The sequence below is a fragment of the Bos javanicus genome, chromosome 9, assembly GCF_032452875.1.
Source record: "Bos javanicus breed banteng chromosome 9, ARS-OSU_banteng_1.0, whole genome shotgun sequence".
NCBI classification, from domain to species: domain Eukaryota; kingdom Metazoa; phylum Chordata; class Mammalia; order Artiodactyla; family Bovidae; genus Bos; species Bos javanicus.
This window is the reverse complement of record NC_083876.1, coordinates 45,146,655-45,165,391: the sequence shown is the minus strand read 5'-3', so window position 1 is coordinate 45,165,391 and position 18,737 is coordinate 45,146,655.

The window sequence follows — 18,737 nt, the reverse complement described above, 5'->3', positions numbered from 1 at the left end:
GATCTTAGTATTCTAAATGTTGAGTTTTAAGCCAGCTTCTTCACTCTCCTCTTTCACTTTCATAAAGAGGCTCTTTAGTTCTTCTTCATGTTCTGCCATAACGGTGGTGTTATCTGCATATCTGAGGTTGTTGATATTTCTCCCTGCAATCTTGATTCCAGCTTGTGCTTCACCCAGCCCGGCATTTCACATGAAATAATCTGCATATAAGTTAAATAAACAGGGTGACAATATGCAGCCTTGACGTATTCCTTTTCCTATTTGGAACCAGCCTGTTGTTCCATGTCCAGTTCTAACTGTTGCTTCCTGTCCTGCATACAGATTTCTCAGGAGGCAGGTAAGGTGCCCTGGTATTCCCATCTCTTGAAGAATTTTCCAATTTGTTGTGATCCACAGAGTCAAGTAACTTAACTGTAGCTTAATTATCTGCTGGGCGATTTTGTGAGGGCAAAGCTGTCACTCTATCGTGTGCCTTGCATTCTTGTATTTACCACAGCACCTAATACAAAGTTAAAACTGGGGAAGATATTGATGATGATATCCTGAAAGAAAACTGGTTTATTTGGCACAATGCTAAAGCATCGAGGTGATCATAGATACCACTGGGAAATTCAGAGGCTGATTGTGGGAGCTGCAAAAAACTTGACAGAACCAACAACGTGTGGAGGAAATGAACTACAGAGAAATTCCTGGGGGGAAATCATGTTTGTCAGCTCAACACAGAAGTTAAGCACAAGTCAGGATAAAAACAAATTTGAAGCAGCTAAAACTTGAAAAAATTAATCCAAGTCAAGTAAATAGGAGCCTACTGACACCACTGACAACAAAAAGGGAGAATCTTTTCTCTTCTTGGATACAACCAGATATATATACTTGGATATATCCAAGTATAACATATTTGGATATTATGTCCAAATAATGCTGGAGTTAAGAGAGAACCAAAGAGCTTGGTCTTTCTCAGCTTCTCCTTCCTCAGAGGCAAAGCTGTTCCTGCAATGAATGAGCACATGTATGTTGGTGTTATATATTGGCTGGCCCAGGAGGCATAAGAGAATCTCACCTGCCAGGATATCCAAGGGCAGATGGTGGCTGGCCTGGGTGTTCCCTGCCAATGCCATCCTGAATCAGTTCCACCTGCTGCCATAAGTCATATGTACCAGTGATACAACAGGCTCAGGACAGACCTCCTAACCAGTTGATTCAGATTAGACCTAAACCAGTCGAACAAGGTGGAGATGTCAGAGCTTCAAAGGAATTCAAATACTATGGACCAGGCCATGTCCAACCCTTGGCAACCTAGCTTCAGCTGGAAATGCTCCTGCTTTTCTTGGCTTCCTCATACCATTCAGAAAGTCAAGATCCCCACTGCTCTACAGATGTTAACATCTCAGCCTCTATCGCTGCCACTCCTTAAGCTGTTACTCCATATAAATCATTTCTGATGCCCTGTGGGCACCAAGTCTGGAGTTTATGTGCAGAGCAGAAGCCCCCAATAACCTCCATAGTGAGCATCACTCCCTATGATGGTCACTATTCACCATAGGAGCAGAAGATGATGGAAGAATTACAGTTACAGAATGCAGCAGTGGATTGTCAATTCTGAATTCTGTAACGTGATTCAGTCTCTCAAACAGTTCTGCTGTAAGGCATATGAAACTGTAGTACCACTATAGGCTTATCACTGCCTGTCCAATAGAACTTTCTACAGTGACAGCCATGTTCCATAATCTGCACTGTCCAGAATAGTAGTGACTAACCAAATGGTGCAACTGGGTGCTTGAGATGCGCCCAGTGCAATTAGATTTTAAATATGAATTTAAATGTAATTAGTCTAATTAATGAAGTAGTCACATGGGACTGCTGGTTTCCATATTGGACAGAACAGTTTATCACACCAAGAATGAACTGCCCATGAGTACAACAAAGAAACCAAATAGCTCCTCATACTTTATAGTTGAAGAATTTAAGATTCTCACTTGCTGGTGGAAGTCAACACCAAGAATATCAAATGAAAGCTTTAAAAGGATATTTTGTATCATAACATCCATTATCAAAAGCATAGAGCTTTTCACTGATAAGAATCTAGATTTTTCTGTGACCTAGTTTTAACTTTATTTTTTCTATTTCTGGATTTTTTTTTCCTCCCTGAAAATTGGTTTTATTGGATATACCCTTGCTTAAGTTTCTCCACTTAAAAGAAGAACACAATTAACTTAATTAAAAAATAGGAAGAGATTGGAAGAACAAAGTAAAGAAAAAAGAACTACCATTGTAGAAACAAAAGACAAAAATAAGATGGTAAAAATAAGTCCTAATATATCTATGGCCATAATCACAGAAAATATAAACAGAGTAAACTGTGGATAGGGTGGAAGACGTTCTCCTTTCCAGACAACATATATGCTTAATAAACAGGAAAGAATTAGTTCTGGAAAAATATAACTGCAATAAATGTTATTTCTATTTTCTTGTGTCCTGAGATAACACACTACAGACATTGAGGATATACATTAAAAATCCATATCTAGAGGGTAGTGGAGAACGGAGAGGGTGAGATGTATGGAGAGAGTGACATGGAAATTTACAAAACCATATGTAAAATATATAGCCAGTGGGAATCTGCTGTATGACTCAGGGAACTCAGATGGGCTCTGTGACAATCTAGAAGGGTAGGATGGGGAGGGAGGTGGGAAGGAGGTTTGGGAGGGAGGGGACATGGGTGTACCTATGGCTGATTCTTGTTGATGTATGACAGAAAACCACAAAATACTGTCAAGCAATTATCCTTCAGTTTGAAAGAAAAAAAAGCGTTCATCCATTAAAAAAAAAAATTCCGTATCTAACTACGAATTACAAGTACTATAAAAACCAATTCTCCTCACTGCATATCAACCTTGGGAAGGAAGTCTATGCCAACAGCAACTGTTCCTCATGGATATGAATTACAAGCCACCAGAACAATCTCAGGAGTAAGTTACTGCAAGCCTATATAAAGTTTAGGATTAAAAATGTCTTAGCTCTTGGGAGAGATATAAAGTATGGGATTTCCATATAAATTAGGATTGTGGAAAGTAGGAGCTTTGTGCTATCACTAAAATAATCTTGATGTTTCAAATTTTCATACACCTATTGCAAAAATTTCACAGTTCCTACTAATATATATATATTTTTTATTGAAGTATAGTTCCTTTACACTGCTGTGTCAGTTTCTGCCATACAGCAAAGTAAATCAGCTATATGTATACATATATCCCCTCTTTTTTGCATTTCCTTCCCATTTAGGTCACCATGGAACACTGAGCAGAGGTCCCTGTGCAACACAGTAGGTTCTCATTAGCTATCTATTTTATACACAGTGATTTTGGAGCCCCCCAAAATAAACTCTCTCACTGTTTTCATTGATTCCCCATCTATTTGCCATGAAGTGATGGGACCAGATGCCATGATCTTCGTTTTCTGAATGTTGAATTTTAAGCCAGCTTTTTCACTCTCCTCGTTCACTTTCATCAAGAGGCTCTTTAGTTCTTCTTCACGTTCTGCCATAAGGGTGGGTATCATCTGCATATCTGAGATTGTTGATATTTCTCCCTGCAATCTTGATTCCAGCTTGTGCTTCTCCCAGCCCAGCGTTGCTCACAATGTACTCTGCATACAAGTTAAACAAGTAGGGTGACAATATACAGCCTTGACGTACTCCTTTCCCGATTTGGAACCAGTCTGTTGTTTCATGTCCTGTTCTAACTGTTGCTTCCTGACCTGCATACAGATTTCTCAAGAGGCAGGTCAGGTGGGCTGGTATTCCTTTCTCTTGAAGAATTTTCCAGAGTTTGTTGTGGTCCACACAGTCAAAGGCTTTGGCATAGTCAATAAAGCAGAAGTAGATATTTTTCTGGAACTCTCTTTGGAGACAGAGTATTGATGTTGACACCAAAAAACTGTGATTCATTTCAACTGTTTGATTTCAAGTTTCCACATCTACAAACTGAAATTTATTAATCAGGGCTTTTCCAGTTGCAAATGACAGAAACATGACTTCAGCTAGCATATATAAAATAAAAATTCATTGATACAAAAGGATGGCTTGATGGAAGGAAGCACTATTAGAAGAATGTTCTCTGGTCTCTGTCAGAGTTATCTTCTTAAAAAACAACTGGAAACATTTTACTTCCTGCCTCAGAATCTATGCAGCTGTCCTCATTCTCCATAATTTAACCTCCTAAGCAAATTATCCAAAGCCTGACACAATCTGTTCTCAAACAAATTTTCCAGGTTTGTTTTAATTGTTGCCTGTGTTTACTGAGTGCTTACTGCAACCAGGATTTGTCTTAGAGGGAAACAAGCTATGATTAGAATTCCTGGCTTTATCCCTACTAACCATGTGTCTTGAAAAAACTTCTTTAACCTCTGGAAACCTCCATTTTCATCATTTGCAAAATGGGGGTAATTCCAGTAATCTGTCTTATTTCACTCATTTCATTCTGCATTTCATGGTGGGAAACATGATCTCACATTTTACAGCTTTTCTTGATGGCTCATTCCTGGATCAAGGCACAGGGTCAAACTATTTAAATAGGCTGTTTTCTTAGAAACCATGTGCATGGGAGATGTATTATAGTTCCTCAAAAGGTAGAAGCTGAGAGATGCAAAATAATTTTGGCCAATATAGAGGAATAGACTTATTTATTCAACCCTATGTCTGTGTCTGGAAAATAACATCCTTACTTGGCACAACCCTGACATCTATTCTTCCAAATTTTTTATTTTTTTCTTCTTTTAATTGTTTTTGCTTTTTTCCCCAGCCTTGCATTTGTCTCTTGAATTCTTCATTTTTAGCACTATCACACCCCCAAGAATTCTTGATTAATTGAATGAATACCTTAGTATTTGGGGCAGGGGTGGGAGGGTTAAAAAAAAAAAAAAAAGTAAGCTGAGGTGATCTAACAGAACCTGCTGTCCCACCTTGCCTCCATAATAGCCATCGTGGAAGATTCTGCCTCCTCACCCAAATTAGCCATTTGGAACGAGGTCCAGAATATTTGGTCCCTACTCTGGGCCTTGGAGGTGTTGTATTTCATGCTATCAAGGGAGAGCAATTTTCTTACAGCTTTATTTCACCTGGATACATACCACAACTCCAAAGTCCTTATTTAACCTTAGTCAACTAACCATTGACTTCTGGGCCCCTCTGTTTTGTTATTTATAACTCTGTATTTTGTTATAATAACTCTGTTTTGTTATTTTAGTTGCTCAGTCATGTCTGACTCTTACGACCCCATGGACTGTAGCCCAACACGCTCCTCTGTCTGAGGGATTTTTCAGGCAAGAATATTGGACTGAGTTGCCATTTCCTTCTCCAGAGGATCTTCCTGACCCAGGAATTGAACCCTGGTCTCCTGCATTGCAAGCAGATTCTTTATTGACTGAGCTACAAGAGAATCCTGGGACCCCACCCTGCTTACTACCTAATCACACAGTCCAGTTTATCCTCTCAGTTCAGTTCAGTTCAGTCGCTCAGTCATGTCCAACTCTTTGCGACCACATGAATCGCAGCACGCCAGGCCTCCCTGTCTATCACCAACTCCCGGAGTTCACTCAGACTCATGTCCATCGAGTCGGTGATGCCATCCAGCCATCTCATCCTCTGTCGTCCCCTTCTCCTCCTGCCCCCAATCCCTCCCAGCACCAGGGTCTTTTCCAATGAGTCAACTCTTCGCATGAGGTGGCCAAAGTACTGGAGTTTCAGCTTTAGCATCATTCCTTTCAATGAACACCCAGGACTGATCTCCTTTGGGATGGACTGGTTGGACCTCCTCTACATTTTAACATTTTTGGCATTGATTCTTCAAATTACATTTGTGATTTAGTATACCTATAGCATTCACAAAGCCCAGGGTTTCACTTCATATGGAAATCTGTGCCAAAAAACAATAAAGATGGTTGGATTTATTTTTTCTTTACAATTACCTAAAATGTGGATACCTGGGAATGCAAGTATGCCGACATAGAAATAGGATGTAGCAAATCTTTGAGGCTTAATGATACTTTCTTAGCTGAGCAATAGGTTGGAGGGGGATAATTTCTTTTCATTTTCTGAATTAATTTATATAAAATCTCTAGTTTCTCTCTCTCTCTCTCTCTCTCTCTGAACTTCAATACAATAGGTCCACTTATACTTCCTGCATCACATGGAGAGAGGTTTGGTGGGGACTGGGGCAGAAGGCAGATGAAAGGCGAAGTGGGTGCTCCAGATTGGATGTCTGAGAAATAGTCAGGGTTGGTGGGGGGGATCCTCTACACTCCTGTGCTCAGACCAAGCTTTCTGTTATCGAATTAGATGGCTCTGAACACCTCATTTCTGGAAGGGGTGTTCCCAGGAGTATTGAGGGTGGGAAGAAGTCAGATTCTCAGTGAGAGACCCACATGCCTATGAACCTCTTACAATGTTGCTCAGAGAAGTGCCAGTAGGCTAGCACTATTCTAGTATAGCTATTCTAATATAATAACGGAATAGCTTCTCTATTAGCTATTCTTTTCTGAACAGCTTTTTATAATTGAGTTGATTATAACTTTAAACATTTTTGGAAGATATCATCAGACTGTAAGGCTAAAAGGAAGCTTTTCATCCTTCTGACACCTCTTTATTTCTCCAAATCCCTAGTTCATCATGTGCTCAATAGATGGAACAAGGGCAGAATGTGTGTTTCATGCTGAAGGAAACACTGGCTAAATTTAAGGTGCTATCTTTGTCTTTAAGAAAAGAGAAAGTGAAAGCTGGTGGTGGAGATAAGAGAGAGGTGAAATACTTGACAGAAAACAATTAAGACATGCACATTTTAATTTACTGAACACATACTAAGCCTGTTAGTTTCTCAATTTTAAGATCGCAAAACCTAAGAACAGCCAATCACAAATAACCAACTAGGCTTCCCCAAATAAGGCAACCACTCAACCTATAGTCATCATATAATTTCCTTGCTTAGCTTTCATGTCTTCTCTATTAAAGTCTTGCCCCAGCTCCTCTTAGTGGAGCACTTCTAACCACTTCCAGTTGAATGCTACCCAATTTGAATGGATTTTTGCTCAAATAAACCCTTAAAAATTTTAACATGCCCCAGTTTATCTTGAAACAATACCTGTCTGACTCCTCCTGTCATTTTCAAGATCATTCATCTTACTTTTTATCATATTTATTTCTGCCTGACACACAGAGTTGTTTATTTAATCTTCCCACAGTAGAATGTATGATCTGTGAGGGCAGGACCTTTGTTTATTTTTGCTCATGGCTATATCTTCAGGACCTATCATAGTACTTGGCAAGTGTAGGCGCACAAATACTTGTTGGCAAGAATGAGGCTCAGGAGGGAAATTATTCCTATTCTAATTTCCTGACTAGTTGGATTAGACCCTGTCCCTGAGGATGTGCATCCTCCAAGTGGTAAGCCTTTAGTTCTCTGCTCCTGTTTCTCTCCAACTATCAGTTCTCTACCAGTACAACTTTTTTCTTAGTAAAACTTTAACCCATTTCTTATCTTTTGCCGCCACTTCAAAATTTTAGTCCCCTAGTCATTACTCTATGATCATCTGAAAATTGCTATCTTCAGTCCACTAATGTCTCTAAGATACATGAACACACTTACTATTTCTTCCTCTCTTTCCTTGTTTGTTAATATTATCCTGAATACACACACATACACACACACACACATACACACACACACACATACACACACACACACATACACACACACACACACATGAAGTTTCTAAAGTAGAGACAGAGCCTTATTATTCACTTAAAAACAAAAGAATAGGGAGCGCGGTGGAAGGGAGCTCTCCGAGGGAGCTCTCTCTATATATGTACACATATAGTTGATTAACTTTGTCAGAAGAAACTAACCAGGGAGAAACTAACCACAATTATAAAGCAACTATGCCTCAATAATTTTTTTTTAATTTAACAAAAAGCAAATAACCACCCTGTGGTTCCCCATGTCCCTATTCCTTCCCCTGGGGTAATACAGCAAAAGCCAGATATTACTCTACAAATAGAGGGATTGTGTTGGAGGAAAGAAGTTCCCACCACCAACAAAAAGCAATCAGTACATTTACATAGGTCTTCCCTGGTGGCTCAAATGGTAAAGAATCAGCCTGTGGTGCAGAAGACCTGGGTTCAGGCTTTGCGTCAGAAAGATCCCCTGGAGAAGGGAATGGCTACCCACTCTAATATTCTTGCCTGGAGAATTCCTTGGACAAAGGAGCCTGGTGGGCTATAGTCTATGGGACTGCAAAGAGTTGAACACAACTGAGCAACTAACACTACTACTACTACTACATTTATATAAAGGAATCAGGTAGCTGTTCCCTTTCCTTCAGAAAGTCTCTTTAGAGGTGGGATGGAAAGGGTCCTGGGTTCTCAGGTGGGATGGAAAAGGGTCCTTGTCTCTATTCTCTGAAAATAGAGCTCTCGTGGAAAAGGTAAGACAATTGTCTTCAGCTTTATAGCCCAGGGATGCCGCCAACATCCTGGCTTTCACATGCCTCATCCCCAACTCTAAATACATGCCTCTCTGAGGTAAATCTCTCCAGAATTCTCTCATTATCTGGTTAGTCATAAGTCACTTTTAAGAGCTTGCTAGAGCGAGTTCCAGTAACATTGTTCAGAAAGCCCTATCTAGACAGAAACATAAAAATATTTTCTCCAAATTTGCTAGTATCATCAAAGAACTTAATTGCAAGCATCAGAAACTTATCTGACTGATTTAAACTGAAGGGAAGACATTAGAAAGCATACAGCCAGGCTTAGGAAGCAGGCAGTTTCATGGGGATCTGGACAGCAGCCAGATCACTGCACAGAAAGAGTCCAATGTGACTGCTGATGAACGCCAGGCACCACAGCCACGCGGCTGCTATCAACTGCTAGCTGCTGACACAAACACTGGATGCCTCACCAGAGCTAGTACTTGGCTTCTATGGTGAGATGTGGGTGCTGATTGTAGCTAAGACTTATGGAGAGTTGCCCTCCAAAAAGAAAGGAGTTCTGCTGCTGGGCAGCCACAAAAACAACAAATGTCCACTATCTTGTTATTCTATCCATATTTTTTATCTCAGTATTTATCTACATCCATCCAAATGCATAAGCCAGAAATCACATATCATCTTTGAATTGTACTACCCCCCCCCAACTTAAGAACTTCTCCCCCTCCAGGTTTATTGACACACTATTGACATTACTTTTAGTTTTAGGTATACTACCTATTGATTTGATATATGTTGCAAAATGGCTACCACATAAGTTTAGTTAACATTTATTCACTTTAGTTACACTTTTTTCTTGTAATGAAAACTTTTAAGATCTACTCTTTTAGCAACTTTTGACTACAAAATGCAGTATAAACTGTACCATGATGTAAATTACATCTCCTAAGCTTATTTACCATATAGCTTGAAGTTTGCACCTTTGGATCACCTTCACCATTTCCTCCATCCCATCCTTTAAGTCTTTCTTATATCTATTCTTTTATCTCTATCCCCATTATCATGGCCACAATTAGGCATTCATCCCTTGCTCTTGGATATTCTTCTTCAATATTTGCTATAGTATTCTATTGGTTCACTTGAGGCAGGCCTCACCCTTTGCAATCAATCTTCATACTCCTATAATATGTCTCTTTCTAATATTTAATCATATCATTCCCCTACTTAAAGTCTGTCAAGTGGTCTTTTTTGTCCATGCCATGCAGCTTGTGGGATCTTAGTTGCCCAACCAGGGATTGAACCCTGACCCTCAACATTGAAAGCCTGAAGTCTTAACCACTGAACTACCAGAGAATTCACTATCAAGTGGTCTTTATCATGTTCATGACACCGTTTAGATTAGTGGAATGGCATAAAAGGCTCTTCTAAAGCTCCATTTTCAGCTTCATCTTCTTTTGATATTCTGATAGATGAACCCCTCACTCCAACCATGACAAAATACTTCTGCTCTAAATATATAGTGGTTTCTCACATATCACATCTATGATGTGCTGTTGCCTTTCCTTGAAATGTTCTTCCAGCCTCATTTACTTGCCTAACTCCTACTGTTTCTTCAAGACTCAGCTCATGCCACTCCTTAGATGAGTTAGGGGTCTGGCTTCTAGGACCCCACTGCTTATTCTACACACAGAGAGTCAGAACTGAGCAACTAATACTTTCACTTCATACATTACAGTTTTATCACCACGTTAGGTTATTTTACTGTCCTCCTCACAAATTGATTTCTTTTTCTTTTTTTAAATATTTTTTTGGCCATGTCCCATGGCATATGAGATCTTAGTTCCCTCACCAGAGATTGAACCCATGGCCCTTGCATTAGAAGCTCTTGGAAGTGAGAGAGTAAATTCTTAGGTAGGTTGATAAGGAGTACAGAGCCCTCGAGGAGGAGAGAGGGTCCAGAACCCTCAAAGAGGAGAAAAGGAGAAATGTTTTTTTCCATATTCGTTCTTCTTAGTCACATAAGATGTTTTTTTCTTTAAGCCTAGAGCTAATGATTACACAACAAAACAACTCATCTTGCTTAAGAGTATGTTTTTCCTTAAACTTTGTACTAATAATTATATAACAGCAATATATCTTGCTCCAGGACATGTTTCTCCTTCTTAAGAACCTTCTAACTAATCTTGTTATTTTAAGACCTATATTTCAGGAGTGGGTCTGGTAAGACCTTTAAAACCTTGAGGTATTTTTTAAATCTATTCTTAGTAACCAGTGGAAAAAGGACATAAAGCCTTATCTAAACTAGTAAGCAGGGCACACTCTGCCCCCTTCTTATATTTGAACCTTTCTCTGTCCATTTTTGACTGTAATAAAACTCTGCTACACAAAAGCTCTGAGTGACCAAGCATTGTCTCTGGTCCTGAAGCTAAATTCTCTTCTTTGGAGATCACAAACCTGACACCCTTCACTGTAAGATATCAGAAGCTTGGAGTCTTAACCACTGGACCACCAAGGAAGTTCTCACTAAGTGATTTCTTTGAGGTAGTCTTTCTATCTCTACATTCTCACTGCCTTAAATATTCAAAAAATACTTGGTGATGGAAAAAAAAGCATCACTGCAGGCAGAAAAGACTTTCCATTGGACAGATGAGATTGAGATCTAAGCAAATTAGATGAGCTGTCCAGATCTACAAGGCTAGTTATGGCAAAACTAAAACTAGAATTTTAAATACCTAACTCACTACTCTCTCCTTCCTACTATGGCTGCTGCTGCTAAGTCGCCTCAGTCGTGTCTGATTCTGTGCGACCCCATAGACGGCAGCCCATCTCTTGTTCAAAACATATTGCCTCCTATAAAAATCTTACCACAGGTTTGATTCTGGAAATACACCCCTGTATATGGAAGAGTTGGGCTTTCCTGCTGGCTCAGGACTAGAAAAGGTCAGTTTTCATTCCAGTTCCAAAGAAAGGCAATGTCAAAAAATGTTCAAACTACCGCACAACTGCATTCATCTCACATGCTAACAAAGTAATGCTTAAAATTCTCCAAGCTAGGCTTCAACAGTACGTGAACCATGAACTTCCAGATGTTCAAGCTGGATTTAGAAAAGGCAGAGGAACCAGAGATCAAATTGCTAACATCCACTGGAATATAGAAAAAGCAAGAGAATTCCAGAAAAACATCTACTTCTACTTCAGTGACTAGGCTAAAGCCTTTGACTGTGTGGATCACAACAAATTGTGGAAAATTCGTAAATAGATGGGAAAAACAGACCACCTTACCTGCCTCCTATGGAACCTGTATGCAGGCCAAGAATCAAAAGTTAGAACCAGACATGAAACAATGGACTGGTTCCAAACTGGAAAAGGAGTATGCCAAGGCTGTGTATAGTCACCCTGCCTATTTAACTTCTGTACAGAGTACATCATGCAAAATACCAGGCTATATGAAGCACAAGCTGGAATCAAGATTTCCAGGAGAAATATCAATAACCTCAGATATGCAGATGACATCACCCTTATGGCAGAAAGCAAAGAAGAACTAAAGAGCCTCTTAATGAAGGTGAAAGAGGAGAGTGAAAAGGCTGGCTTAAACTTCATCATTCAGAAAACTATGATCATGGCACCTGGTCCCATCACTTAATGGCAAATAGATAGGGAAACAATAGATACAGTGAGAGACTTTATTTCTTGGGCTCCAAAATCACTGCAGATGCTGACTGCAGCCATGAAATTAAAGATGTATACTCCTTGCAAGAAAAGCTATGACAAACCTAGACAGCATATTTTAAAACCTGGCATATTACTTTGCCAACAAAGGTCTGTCTAGTCAAAGCCATGGTTTTTCCAGTACTCATGTACAGATGTGAGAGTTGGACTATAAAGAAGGCTAAGCATCAAAGAATTGATGCTTTTGAACTGTGGTGTTGGAGAAGACTCTTGAGAGTCCCTTGGACTGCAAGGAGATCAAATCAGGCAATCCTAAAGGAAATCAATCCTGAATATTCACCAGAGAGACTGATGCTGAGGCTGAAGCTCCAACACTTTGGCCATGTGATGTGAAGAGCTGACACACTGGGAAAGACCCTGATGCTGGGAAAGATTGAAGGCAGGAGAAGAAGGGATGATGGAGGATGAGATTATTGGATGGCATCACTGACTCAATGGACATGAGTTTGAGCAAGCTCCAGGAGACGGTGAGGGACAGGGAGGCCCAGCGTGCTGCAGTCCACAGGGTTGCAAAGACTCGGGCACGACTGAGCAACTGAAAAACAACTGTGGTAAAGAATCCACCTGCAATGCAAGAGACTCAGGTTCAATCCATGGATTGAGGAGATCCCTTGGAGAAGAAAATGCAATCCACTCCAGTATTCTTTCCCGGGAAATCCATGGACAGAGAAGCCTGGCGGACTACAGTCCATGGGGTCTCAAGAGTCAGACATGACTTAGCAACTAACCCACTACCACCATGATATGGAAGGGACATATGATTTTCAGTAGAAAATATTTTTAATATCACCCCAGCAGCAAGTCTCATTGATAAGAGGCTACACTGCCTCAGGAAAAGTTACCCAGGTTTTATCAATTTCATACACACAGAAATTCTATCATAATTTATTTAAAAGTCAATGCCTTGGACTTCCTTTGTGGTCCAGTGGCTAAGAATCCACCTGCCAATGCAGGAGACATGGGTTCAATCCCTGGTATCGGAAGATTCCATATGCTTCGGGGCAACTAAGCCCACAGGCTACAACTGCTGAGCCTGCACCTGAGAGCCTGCTCCACAACAAGAGAAACCACTGCAGTGAGAAGCCTTAGTGCTGCAGTAAAGAGTAGCCCCCACTTGCTGCAACTAGAGAAAGCCCACACACAGCAACGAAGACCCAGCACAGGCCCCCTCCAAAAAAAAAAAACTCTTCTTAAAAAAAAAGTCAGTATCTTATAACACCATTGCTGAGCTGCCTCAGTGATGTTTGAGGTGATGTAACTTACACAAAGGCAAAGAAATTGGGGTTTTGAGAAAGACAAATAATCTATAATATCATTTATATGGGGAATCTAAAACAGACAAATTCAGAGAAATAGAGAGTAGAATGGTGGTTCCCAGAGGATGGTGGGGCGGGGGGAAGGGGAGAGATCTTGGTTAAGCGGTACAAACTTTCAGCTATAAGATTAACAAGTTTGGGGATGTAGTATATCAGATCAGATCAGTTGCTCAGTCATGTCCAACTCTTTGCGACCCCACGAACAACAGCACGCTAGGCCTCCCTGTCCATCACAAACTCCTGGAGTTCACTCAAACTCACGTCCATCGAGTCGGTGATGCCATCCAGCCATCTCATCCTCTGTCGTCCCCTTCTCCTCCTGCCCCCAAACCCTCCCAGCATCAGAGTCTTTTCCAATGAGTCAACTCTTCGCATGAGGTGGCCAAAGTACTGGAGTTTCAGCTTTAGCATCATTCCTTCCAAAGAAATCCCAGGGCTGATCTCCTTCAGAATGGACTGGTTGCATCTCCTTGCAGTCCAAGGGACTCTCAAGAGTCTTCTCCAACACCACAGTTCAAAAGCATCAATTCTTCAGCACTCAGCCTTCTTCACAGTCCAACTCTCACATCCATACATGACCACTGGAAAAACCATAGCCTTGACTAGACGAACCTTTGTTGGCAAAGTAATGTCTCTGCTTTTGAATATGCTATCTAGGTTGGTCATAACTTTCCTTCCAAGGAGTAAGCGTCTTTTAATTTCATGGCTGCAGTCACCATCTGCAGTGATTTTGGAGCCCAGAAAAATAAAGTCTGACACTGTTTCCACTGTTTTCCCATCTATTTCCCATGAAGTGGTGGGACTGGATGCCATGATCTTCGTTTTCTGAATGTTGAGCTTTAAGCCAATTTTTTCACTCTCCACTTTCACTTTCATCAAGAGGCTTTTGAGTTCCTCTTCACTTTCTGCCATAAGGGTGGTGTCATCTGCATATCTGAGGTTATTGATATTTCTCCCAGAAATCTTGATTCCAGCTTGTGTTTCTTCCAGTCCAGAGTTTCTCATGATGTACTCTGCATATAAGTTAAATAAACAGGGTGACAATATACAGCCTTGACATACTCCTTTTCCTATTTGGAACCAGTCTGTTGTCCCATGTCCAGTTAAGCATGGTGATTAAATCTACCAACACGGTATCATACATATACTTGAATGTTGCTAACAGAGTAGATCTCAGATGTTATCACCACAGAAAAGAAATGGTAACAATGTGATGGCAGAGAAGTGGTAATCATTTTGCAATTTATAAATGTATCAAATCAATATACTGAGCACCTTAAACTTAAATCAACACATCCCAATAAATATGGGGAAAAAACACAAAGAAAACTTTTAATGCAAGAGGAAAAAATAATCTGGCATTTAAGGGAGCAGGTAACGTTTTAAAACACTGACATGTCAATAATGTGAGGTGGCTTTATGCTATCACCCTCATTAAGCAAATTAGATAATTGTTTATGTCCCTGACAGAGCTTTGATGCTGTAATTGCAGTAATTGTATGTGCAACAAAACTAACAGAGAACAACTGACAGGCAGTCTGAGCACATGGATGACCCAGAACAATGTTGTCAGACTCTGCAGGTTAGGCTGTAATTATGGACCAGAGCAAAATTCACCATGATTGGAGGTCTAATTTTGGCTCAGTACCAGGACTCTCAGAAAACTGGAGAAGTATTTCCTTATAAAATACTGCCAGATATTTTATTAGCTCAGGCTAACAATTAGTCATACCTACATGGACTGTGGTAATAATAGGTGGTAAATATTTTCTTTTATCTTTAAAATTGCATCCTTTTTTCCCTCTTCTATACCAGCAAGGTTCAGAATCTTGTCACTAGAATAGTGGGATGACAGACCAAGTTGTAAGATAGGTATTTTAAATGGTTGAAATAGGTATTTTAAATGGGGGAGTAATTTCCTTCAAATGACTATTACTATCTTCCAAATACAGTTAAGTTTAAAATTCAGTTGTCAGGAAAACATTGCATAATGTGCTAACACATATATGTATAATAGAACTATGTATTTATAATTTACACACTGATATTAATTCACTTTTTAAACAGTCGTCAAGGATAATACCCTGAACCTGATAAAGGTGTCACTTCCGAGGAGAGACATTGTATCAGGAGAAGAAAGGTTAAGGTGATATGAAGAAATTTATACTCTTCGTGTCTTTATATTTTTTAAGTTTTTAATCAAAATCTCAAGTTGTATTAAGTATTAATCTTGCCAGTTTAAAAACAAAACAAAAAAACTTCATGAATTGGTTAAACAGAATTTGACACAGACTTGATAGAATTTCCCATGTTTCTAACAGCTCTGTTTCTATGACTTAATTATAAGCCTATTTACATAAAACACTCAGAAATAATTTAATATGTATCTGGTATTTTAGCATATAGATGTAGTACAATTTTTTTCAAAAGTCTCTTACTTCCAACTATCTGCTGCCTCTGCTGCTGCTGCTAAGTCGCTTCAGTCGTGTCCGACTCTGTGCGACCCCAGAGATGGCAGCCCACCAGGCTCCCCCGTCCCTGGGATTCTCCAGGCAAGAACACTGGAGTGGGTTGCCATTTCCTTCTCCAATGCATGGAAGTGAAAAGTGAAAGTGAAGTTGCTCAGCCGTGTCTGACTCCTAGCTACCCCGTGGACTGCAGCCTACCAGGCTCCTCCATCCATGGGATTTTCCAGGCAAGAGTACTGGAGTGGGGTGCCATTGCCTTCTCCATCCAACTATCTAAAACAACTTTAAAAAATTTTATGTTTTTCAAACATGAACAAAAGTAGAGGGAATATATGTAAGAAGCCCCCATGTATTGTTAGCCCAACTACTATGATTATCAATTTATGGCCAAATTTGTTTGCCTAAAATGAAAACTTCACTTTCTCTACTCATATAACCTATTCTTCTTTGTAATCATCTTTATCTAAAGATAAAGGAAAATTTTTATAATATCTGGATTCTTATCAACTCAGCATTCTCAGTGGTGTTCATTAGGCTTTGAAATCAGCTTTCATTAATGATATAGTCATTTATCAGAGTTTCACAACTCTCTGGGCAAACTTATTTAACATCTAGATGCTCTAAGATTTTCTCTGTCCCTGTGACAAAAATAAAGTTCCAAAAAAATAAAAATTAAAATCCTGTGCAAAGTACCAAAATGATAATTATGTATATAAACCTATCAGTGTACATTGACACACAGAGCCCAGGCAGGGCATAGTTAAAGTGTTGAGTAAGATAGAGGGATTGGAAAATAAAATAACTTGGAAAAAAGATCTGAAAGATCTAAGAGTTACACCCACACACAACATTTTCTTTCAAGCCATTGCCTTTGGTTTTAAACATCTTTTCATCAAATGAAAATAAACTCAGGTGGCAGATACAGGCCAAGTCCACTATTTCAGGGTCTCCACATAGCATCCTCCTAGAGGTGCTTCACAACTTAAAAATAGTGCTCACGTCCAAAGCTTGGCAGAATAGAACTCAGAGGCCAAGACCATGAACCAGACTGGAGAGTAAGATAAATGGAATGTAGGCAGATCTGAGAAGACGATACCACCATGGTGTTTTAGTACAGTGGCAATTCAGGACCACGGACAGGGATATGTGGATCTCTACTTTGGATAGTTTGCTTTTACAGAAAAGCATATTTTATTGTATCAGGCAGGAGTGGCTGGAGTGACAGCACAGACACAGTTCAGCGGGCAACTACAGAGGCCAATCTGGCATCCACAGAGCCCAGGAGGAGGCACGGTAAAGGTCTTAATATCAGGTATCCAAAAGTCACACTTGGGGAAAGGAAAAGTCAAATCTGAGGACAAAAAGGATTGAGGTATAAGCTGAGGCTGAATAAAATAGAAAAGGGAAAGCATTCAGACTTGAGAACTAGAAACAGCACTTTGAAGTGAAGAAGCAGGCAAGCATATGCCAACAACAGGGCACAGAGAGTAAGGTCTTCCTGCCCTTTGATCTGATTCAATTCAATTTGATTCAAATTCAAAAGTACTCCATGCATGCCAATAATAGTGAGATAATCATTTTAAACAATGATCCTGTGTGGATAGATAAGAGCTAACATTTGCAGTGCTTACAGTCATGAGCACCATTAATTGGAGGCCACTGACTAGAGGTCACATCTGTGACCTAGGTCCTCTGGAGCCCTCATGGTCTTGACATTTTGGAAGCAAATAACTTAATTCACTACTGATTATTTTGCACTAACCCAGGGAACCAGAGATTTTTTTTTTTTAATGAAAAGAAAGTGAGGTAACCGGGGAACAGGGAAAACTGAAAAGATCTGACATGATTATTCCCATCCTTATGTGAGGAATTTCATTTTAACTTTTTCTCTCAAGACAAAAAATGACTTTATATGAACTGGCTTTAGGAAGAAAACCACAAATGTGTGTGTGTGTGTGTGTGTGCGTGTACACATACATATAAGTTGAGAAGATCTTTTTGTCTTGATTTTATCCAAAATAGATAAAGGGATGCCAAAACAATTGGGAAAAATAGACAAGTAAGCTGAGTATATAGGGTAAAGTTTTTTTTCCATTCAAGAAGAAAATCACCTCTTACTTAAGGGTAAAAACAGAATCCTTATAATCGCTTATTACATATTTTTAAATATTTCATTTTATTTATTTACTTGGCTGCACTGAGTCTTAGTTGCGTCATGCAAACTCCTAGCTGTGGCATGTTCCCCAACTGGCCCAGTTCCCCAACCCAGGCCCCCTGCACTGGGAGCTTGGAGTCCCAGCCACTGGACCACCAAGGAAGTACCTTTAAATAATTTAAATAAAGGTCAGTCTTAAAGAAACAAACCAAGCGTATAAGAGGTAAGATGCTTATCATCAGAGACTCTTTCCTCAGAGATTGACAATGCTGGCCAATTAAGTGGAAAGAAACTGGAAGTAGAAGTTCAAGAGTTTGGCAAATGAGCAAGCAAAAACAGTAATGGACCATATACCCACTTTATTTTGCTACTTCACCTGCATAATTATCATGGATGCAACTGTAATGTGGTACTGACATAAGTTCATTGACCTCCTCAGTGGATCTGGTATGATGTGACTATGTGGATGTGTTCAAACTTGTTCAATGCTCCATGTGTACTTTTGCCAAACTTGTGCTTTGTTGGTTACAGGATAACTTTCTAGATTAGAGACTCATTCTCTGGTCAGAGATATAGAGGAAACTATACTACTGT